The sequence below is a fragment of the Tyto alba genome, unplaced genomic scaffold (genome assembly GCF_018691265.1).
Source record: "Tyto alba isolate M040663 unplaced genomic scaffold, T.alba_DEE_v4.0 Super-Scaffold_13, whole genome shotgun sequence".
In the NCBI taxonomy this organism is placed as follows: Eukaryota; Metazoa; Chordata; class Aves; order Strigiformes; family Tytonidae; genus Tyto; species Tyto alba.
The window spans coordinates 8460557-8468964 of NW_024881275.1; the positions used below are offsets into that span (position 1 = coordinate 8460557).

At 52.9% G+C, this 8408-nt stretch overlaps 1 long non-coding RNA gene across 3 annotated transcripts; it reads right to left on the reverse strand.

The window, feature by feature from the left end:
* Positions 1-389: 389 nt before the first annotated feature.
* LOC122152400 lies at positions 390-7983 on the reverse strand. 3 transcript variants are annotated; one of them, XR_006164884.1, is made up of 4 exons: positions 4695-7983; positions 2711-2783; positions 2519-2609; positions 390-2371 (listed from the first exon to the last, which is right to left on the reverse strand). It is a non-coding gene; the product is annotated as an uncharacterized LOC122152400 (long non-coding RNA). The 3 variants fall into 3 exon arrangements; XR_006164885.1 differs by having other exon boundaries at positions 2487-2609; XR_006164886.1 differs by lacking the exon at positions 2711-2783.
* Between the last annotated feature and the right edge of the window lie 425 nt (positions 7984-8408).

Consider the following 8408-nt stretch of genomic DNA (forward strand, 5'->3'; position numbering starts at 1 on the left):
TTACCTTAGTTCTGTACACCATGATCCGTCTCAGCTTCAGCTTCCTTTGACGTCCCTTCCTCCTTCTACCCCTTATCAAACCCTGTCAGTTTGAGCCCAGCAGAGCGTAAGAAACTATTTCCACAGTCTTTGCTCCTCAGCACCATTTGGGTAAGCAGAATGATGGAAAATATCACTGAATCAATATTCGGGAAGAGTAAAGACTATGAAAAATTAGTTCTTACAGGTATTTCTACGAGCCCTGTTGGCATACTGTTAGTTTATTCCAAAAGTAATTCCTGGGAAGTGAATACTATTCCATGTGAATAATGTAGTGAGACAGCAGAAAGAACAAGGTATGGGGAGTTGAGGTCCGATAATTTTAAACATGAGCCTGTACTGCTTTGGAATTTCTGTGAGACCATTTATATAATAAAGTTACAATTTAAAAAGCCTTACAAATACTGGGAACATTAATAGTGCAAAGTGAACTTCACCTAAGTAGAGTCGGTTCACACAGGTCACTCTTTAAGGCAAGTCATCAATACCTTGTTTTTAAACAAAGGGAGATAACGCCTGTGTTACACCTACTTATGGCCTACACACGGGTTTTCTGTGCTTGCAAGGAGTTCATGTGGTTTTAAGCAGAGCTTGCGGAGACTGACACAAGCATCAAACCAGCATCATTCAGCTCGTCCCATGGCTGCTCTGCTGAGACAATATGAAAAGCTAGAGGATGTGTCCAAGCCAAAAGTGGCATCTGCATTAAGTACCTGGAGAGGAAGGAAGCTCTCTGGAAATATAACAGAATCCCTCTAAAACAACAAGAGACAGAACACTATGAGAATAATAGAAGAAAACAGTACCATTTAAGAAAGCAGGAAAGAAAGATGGTGGGATAACTGTAGACGGGAGAGGGACACAAGCAATGGAAACACGAGGGGAAAGGTGAGTAGAGCACCAGGAGAAGGAGGAGAAACCGTGACGGGTGGCAGCAATAGCGACGCCAGCTGCACTGCTTGCAGTCATGAGAGACTAAGACTTTTCCTGCAGTTGTCAGAGGTTTCTTTATTCTTTTACTCTCAGGTTACTAACAAGGGCCTCCAAGTGCCCTTGGAGCCTGCACTTGCCCCAGCTGCTGGCCCGGCCCTGGTTTTGCTGATTTCTGGCGACATCCCTGTCTGCCAGTGGAAGTTGAGGAGAAGCAGCTTCAACAGTTCTCCCTTGCCCATGCAGCGGCTCCTTGCTGCAGAGAACACCACAGCCTGCTCTGTGTCACGGCTGAGATGAACTGTCACTCCCATTTTAAAGCAGTTCAATTATCAGTTGTCACAAACGGTACCAAAGAGTTGTTAGTGATACTGTGGTATCTCCAGCGAGTAAATCAGGAGTATAAACAATTTTTAACTGAAATGAGAGATTGTTCATAGCTCCTCTCTCACCATCAAAGCATCAAATGCTCCTTTTTTTCTTCTCCCAGGGAGTTGATACTCCATTTTTTCTCCAAGCTGTACAAAAGTTGGTGTTCTATACAGCAGCTGGCAAAGGTTACTCCATTGTCTTTTCTCATGCTTAGTGTGACTTTTTGGCCGTGTTTTAGCTAACAGAATTTGGCAGACTGTAGAAAAAAAAAATGCACCTAAAGATTAACACTTCGAATATTTTACCATTAGTTTCACAAGACCGGAAGCAACAGACAAAACTATCAGAAAATTGTTATTTTCCCCCCTTTAGAAATGAGCAAAGACACAAAACCGAAGCAAGTGAAGCAAAGGTATTCCAGTTCACATGGGGCCCCACATCGTGTTAATAAATTCTATTGCTATTCTGGAGATAAGGTCAGAGGCGCGTCTATGCTCGAAAAGGCAAGAAGTTTATCTTCACAAAACCAAGAGTCACCACCTTCGACAAAATCTGCACGCATGAAAGAAAAAAGTTTCTCCTTTGCATCAAATTACCCATAAAAAGCCCAACATCATAACTTGGTGTAGGCCTGCTGAATTTTCGGTGTATCAATGAATGCTTCAGAGCAATTTTGCATGAGCCAGTGTTTCTTCTCCTTCACAAGTATAGTGAAACATGCAGATGCACTGGAGAATTACATTATTAAACGTGCTGCAGAGTATATTAAAAATGGGTTCCTGCTGAAAGTTTGTTTGTTTTGCACTGCAGTTCTCTTTCTGAGTCTTGCTGATGATCGTTGCTATTACTTAAGTCTCCATCACTTAATCATCCGATTCCCCTGGGAAGCAGGGAAAGGGAAGAGGAAGGGGGAAGAAGAAATCTCACCAGCCGGTGCAATGCCTTTGGTCAACAGAGAACAGGGACTTTGACAGAAGTCAGCTGCCTCCTTGGGTCGTTGCTCTGAGATGGTACCACGACCCTCAAGAGGCTGCAAAAGAAACCCAGCCATCACGTTACCACTGAGAGAAGGTCAGAGCACGCACAAAGCACTGCTGTTGAAAAGGTTCCCCCATCCAACAGCAGCAGCTTTTCCCTGCCCTCACCTCCCCATCAGTGGCAGCAGCAGCAAACTGACCGTCTCACAGACTTCCCTCCCCAAGTGTCATCTCTTTCAGTCCCATGCTTGCAGACATTTTCCACATTTGCTTTGCAAGTTAGGTCCATATCTAAGGGAGAGAAACAGACATTAAATTACTTGTTAAAAAAACCAAAAAAACACCACCAAAAACTAAAAACTAAAAAAACAACGAAAACACATGAAATTCACCTCAGCGCAGATGTAGAGGACTTCAAACGCATCGCTGCGTCCCTACTGAATTGCGGAAAACAGACTCCACAATCTGATAGATTGTAAAGTAGGTAAGTTTATTCAGCACTGGGCACACAGGGGATCGCTCCTCCTAATGTGTGTGCTGCCATGTGGCACCGTTGCCTTAGATTTATAGAGCAAATGATTACATATTCATAATATTTCGCAATACGCCTATACATATGCATCACCTATCCCCTCTTCGTATTAAAATTAGCATTTCCATGATCTCCTCCCAGTTGAGTCTGCGCAGTGAGTTCCTTTGATCCTGGGCAGGGGTCGTGAAGGACTGGGCGGTGGTCGTGGGAGGAAGTATCTCCTCTTCCTTAGTGCTGAACTTTTCACCCCGAATTCCTGCGCAGTCTCTGTCATCCCCTGGACCCGCAGAGCAGGTTTGTGCCGGTTGTGGGGTAATCTTCACTTACTCAGGGGTGGAGGAGGCTTTTTACTTAAACAGGAGATAGTGGTCGAGCAACACAAACACAGCACTATCTATCTTGTACGATCTAAAAACTCTTATCTCGACTATTTCCCTTGTCATCCCCTTCTTGCTATTCCCATATTAACCCTTACATCCCCTGTTCCTATCTAGGCCCTGTATCACTACCACAGCTTCACTGATGCATTTCTTCCTGTGGTGACATACGATTACGTCCTTACGTTTGAGCTCGTCCGTTAACCGGCGTTTGCCTTCGTCCCGGCCTCCCACCGAAGCACGCTCTGCGATGAGGAACAGGCTGCCTGACAGCTGCCGACGGCCAGCCGGGGCAACGCCTGCAGCAAGCAGTAGGTAGGCGCTGCAATGCGCATCTTCCCAAGAACACCACACCATGCTGTCCCTGGACGTGCGGCAGCCTCACAGCCGCTGTGTCCCACCAGACCCTGGGACGCGGCGGGTCCTGGCTGGGGATTTGTGGCCCCTCGAGGCCGTGCACCCCTGGAGAGCAGGCGGAACCACCGCCACCCAGCGCCGCGGGGACAGGCGGGATCCTCGGGCACCCTCAGCGCAGCGCTGACACAACGAACCTGCTGCTACCAACACAGGCACCGTCTGCAGAGCGGGGCTGGGAGCTCACCAGCCGCGCCCCACGCTCCCGCAGGCCTCAGCCGCCCGGGACCCCCCTCAGGAGAAGGGGGACGTGACCAGCTCGCCCGCAGCTAATGGCCGCCTGCCCAGAAAATGGCGCCTGCAGGCTGGGGCGCAGCGGCCACGGTCGCACAAAGGCAGGCTTTGTCCCACTTCCATCAGGGTCTCGTTCTTGTTCTCTCGACTGGTCTTCCCAGTTTCAACCCTGCGGTCTGAAATGACGGTTACCTCTTGGCACGTGCCTCAACTGATGCCATGGCTGAGAGATCACATTAAAAAGATTTTGCCCTTTGACAACATTGCTAGCATAAACTTTTCTTCCGGGATGAGGAACGGAAAAAAGCCCAAGGATGAGCCTTCCTGGATCACGTTGGCGATCCCTGCCGATAGCACAGTTTATCTGCTAGGTTCCTGCGTCAGATCAGTCATGCAACATGCCATTAAACTATGGCCTAAGACACAGCACTGAAAGGACAACAAGCAAAATATCACCTCCCAACCGGCACAAACCCGCTCTGCGGTTTAGCCCGGGTCCAGGAGGCGACAGAGACTGCGCAGGAATTCAGGATGAAAAGTCCAGCAGTGAGGTAGAGGAGATACTTCCTGCCCCGACCACTGCCCAGCTCTTCACGACCCCTGCCCCGGACCAAAGGAGCTCACTGCGCAGCCGCAAGGAGGAGGAGACCTAATTATAATAAGAAGCGAGGGTAGGCGGGAATAGGTTATGAATATGTATACGCGTCTCATGAATACGCAACACACTGTAACATATAAGCAAGACTAGAACGGCAGGGGGGCGCGCACGCTTGTTGCGGGGGAGCGTTCCGCCGTGCGCCCGGCGCCGAATAAGCATACCTGCTTTACAACCCTGAGTTGCGAAGTCTTTCATCCGTAAATCAAGTGCTCGGAGAGAAAGGGGAAACAAGGGAATTCTGAAAGCCTCGGAGCCGTCACGCCCCCACAACTCGTGCACTCAGGTCACTGTTGGGCGCTGTGCTGGAAACAGCCGCCAGCGCCCCCGACATGAGCCCCCTCAGGGCACCCTGGGGCCGGCAGCCGCCGCCGCTCCGACCGGCGGGGCCCGCGCGCTCCGCAGCGCCGGCCGTACCGATCGGCCCGGCCGCCCGGGAGCCCCCTCAGGAGAAGGGGGACGTGACCGGCGCGCCCGCGGCTAATGGCCGCCTGCCCACAAGATGGCGCCCGCGGGCCGCGTCGCGGCGGTAACGGTCGCCCGAAGGCGGGTTTTGTCCCGCTTCCATCAGGGTCTAGTTCTCGTTCTCTCGACTGGTCTTCCCGGTTTCAACCCTGCGGTCTGAAATGAGGGTTACCTCTCGGTACCTGCCTCAACTGATGCCATGGCTGAGAGATCGCACTAAGAAGATGCAGCTTCCATTTGGGTACAAAAAATTCTGTTCCTGAACTTCTGTATTGGTTTTGTCCTTGGACAACACTGCAAGCATAAACTTTTCTTCCAGGACGAGGAGCGGAAAACTGTTCGAGGATGAGTCTTCCTGCATCACATTAGCGATCCCTGCCAATAGCGGACTGTATCTGCTAGGTTCCTGCATGAGAAAGGAGGTGTTCTGTGGCTTTGTACAGATGAACTCGCATGAACCTGTAATTCCTGGTTGCCTCAGCAGGGAGACGCGAAGAAATCCGAACAGCGTCGGAGTAAAGGAAGAGGGTATTGCAGGCTGGAATGCCTTTACCGGGGCTCAGTGTCAGATCAGTCACGCGACATGAACTACCCTATGGCCTAAGCCACAGCACTGCAGGGACAACCGGTCCCCGCAAACCAGAAGCCAACAACCTGACTAACTGCCAGTGGTTCAAATTTGCCGTACATTTATGACATAAATTGTGCCTCACGTGTTTGATTTTGCCACCTATTTTTCATGGCCTGTGTGAGTGGAAGAACGCTGTGTCCTTCACAAAATGATGTCACCTCTGTTTTCACAGTGGTTTCTCAAGGATGGGGGGGGGGTCATGTCCGTCAAACCGTGGGCCTCGTGCTTGCCTCTGCTCTGCAACCAAGACAAAGGCACGGGGGGCGTGCAGAAGCCGTTTCCTGAGATCCTGACACTCTGTTACTGTGGGCCAATCTGGAGCGTACCGCCTCAGCATCCACACAGTTTATAAGACTAATCTTATCAAGAGCTTTATTTTAGGTGGATGAGACATTTTATACTGAAAAAGACCCCAGCGTGATGGTGACTGAGGCTGAGATGACTTGGCAAAGGTACCCGCCGTGAGCTGGAGGTGTCTTGGGAAGGAATTAAGAGTATGGAAACAGTGACGCCCTGCAGCCCGTCATCGCTGTTCAGGTGCACGTGGGCAGTTAGGGGAGGTCGGTGCCTGCGCACAGAAGACACGGAGGCAAAGGGCAGGGTCGGGAGGTGGTCCTGTCCCACTGTGATGGGAGGGAGGTGGTGCAAGTGACAGCCCTGTGTGTGGCAAGCAGTGGGGAAAGGGCCGGTGTTCGTTGTGAAAATGTATCCCTAAGTCGTGTTTTGGGGAGCCAGGCAGTAATCTAGCCATCGCCTCTTTCCTCCCTGCCGCGGACACAGGTTCTGCTTATGCAGCTTAAGCCACAGCCGGTCCCGCGGACAGGGGAGGGCACCGGGGGCACTTTGCACCGGGAGCCTTCCCAAGACCCCGATGATGTGCATTTGTAACGGCACCTGGAGGCATTGCCAAAGCGACGGAGTTGGGCTTAAGGGCACACACACGGCTCCTTGTCCAACCTTGCTTGCTGGCACAGCCAGCACCCCCAGCGTGATAACTCTGACGAGACCCGTGTGCGTTCGTGTCCACTGCTGAGCTGCTCCGTGGCACAGAGACGCTGCAGCCGGGGCAGCCATCAGTTCCTCGGCTGGCAATGCGGAAGTGGGAGAGCTGTGGAAGAAGCTCTCACCCTCAGGTCTGGCCTTTGCTGAAACCAGTCCCCCTGCATTCCCCAAAACACAGCAAGAAGTTGTTTCTCACGCAGTTCAGGGCACTGAGGGAGAGTTGAGGCTGGGTTCAACGTTAAGAAAGTCCATCCCTGTCAGAACCAATGACCGTCCTCTGGATTCCAGGTCACCCCTCTCCTAAAGCAAAGCCTCCGGGAGAGACCCGGGCAGAAAGCTGACGAGGCATTTCCCAGGGCATAAGCACCAGTTCGCCTCAGGCACTGCTTCTCTGCGCCCTGCAGGGATGAGATCTGTCAAGAGGCACCTTTCCGCATCTGTGTCTGTTCTCACGCCTCCCGTGACAGCAGCTGGGCTCCTCTGGATGCCAGGGCACAGCCAAGGGAGGCAGGAGCCTGTTGTTATAAAGCAGAGTTCCGAGGGCTCTTTTCTGGGGGAGAAGCAATGGGGCATCTACAAAGGAGCCCGCTGCCGTGATTCCTACTGCCACGCGACACGGCAGCTGCTGAAGCCAGCAGCAGAAAGATCAGGTCTCTGCACCCTCTTGTGAACGTTCTCCACAATTACAGCGGCGCAAATCCACGGGCCGTCTGCGGCAGGGAGAGCGGCTGTGACACTCGCTCCTCCAGCACACCAGCAGGCCAGATGCCGGCGCTGAAGCGCTGGTGCTGTCAGCAGCTGTTGAACACAAGCCACGCGAGAAACAGCGGAACTCGGGGGATTATCCAGCCCCTTCGCTGGCGGGTCACTCCTTTCCACACCGGGCTGCCTCACCGACTCCAAAGACGCCTGAACCTGAGCTCTGCACGCACAGACCCGAAGCCCAAACCCCGGCGCAGGCGCAGACACCTCCAGCAGCACAGACATCAGCCCACCTGGAGAGCTTCCTGCTTCGTCACCCGCTGTGGGGTGCAGAGGCACGTGCTGGAGGGGGCAGGGTTGCAGCTCATCGCGACCGGTTCCACTGACCGCCAGCAGAGTCCGGGGGTGATGCCCAGTTGGGTCCCCGTCGGCCCTGCGGCCAAGCCACCTTCCCCCCTGCCCGCTCTGCCCTGGGCCTCCGCTGCGCTGCGGGCGGGCGGCTGCAGCAGGGTTCCCAGCGGGAGGAGGCGCCGCCGACACGGCCCTGGGGCTGCGGGGGCCCACGGCCGTGCCCCCCAGCAGGCGGGCGCCACTGTCGTGGTTTAGGCCTGATTGACAGCCAACCACAATGCAGCACCTCTCTCTCCCTTCCCCTCCGGCAATGAGAAGGGACAGAGAGCCAGGCTTGGGGTTCAAGATAGGACTGGGATGGGGGAAAATCCCCCTTTTATGATCATGAGCAAAAGGCAGACTCGTTAGGGGAAGAAAAAAAAGAACATACATTTATTACAGACACTAACAACACATAACAGAGTAGGACAGTGAGAAGCATTGCCACATCTTGAGAACACCTTCCCCCCACCCCTCCCTTCTTCCCGGGCTCAGCTCTGCTCCCGATATCTCTACCTCCTCCCCCAGTGGCGCAGGGGCAGGGAATGGGGGGGTGCAGTCAGTGCTGCCACTTCCTTCATCTTCGGTGAGGGGAGTGTCCAAAACTTGTTACCCCCTGCTCCATCGTGGTCCCCCTCTCACAGGAGACAGTCCTCCACAAACTTTCTCTGACTTGAATTCCTCCTAT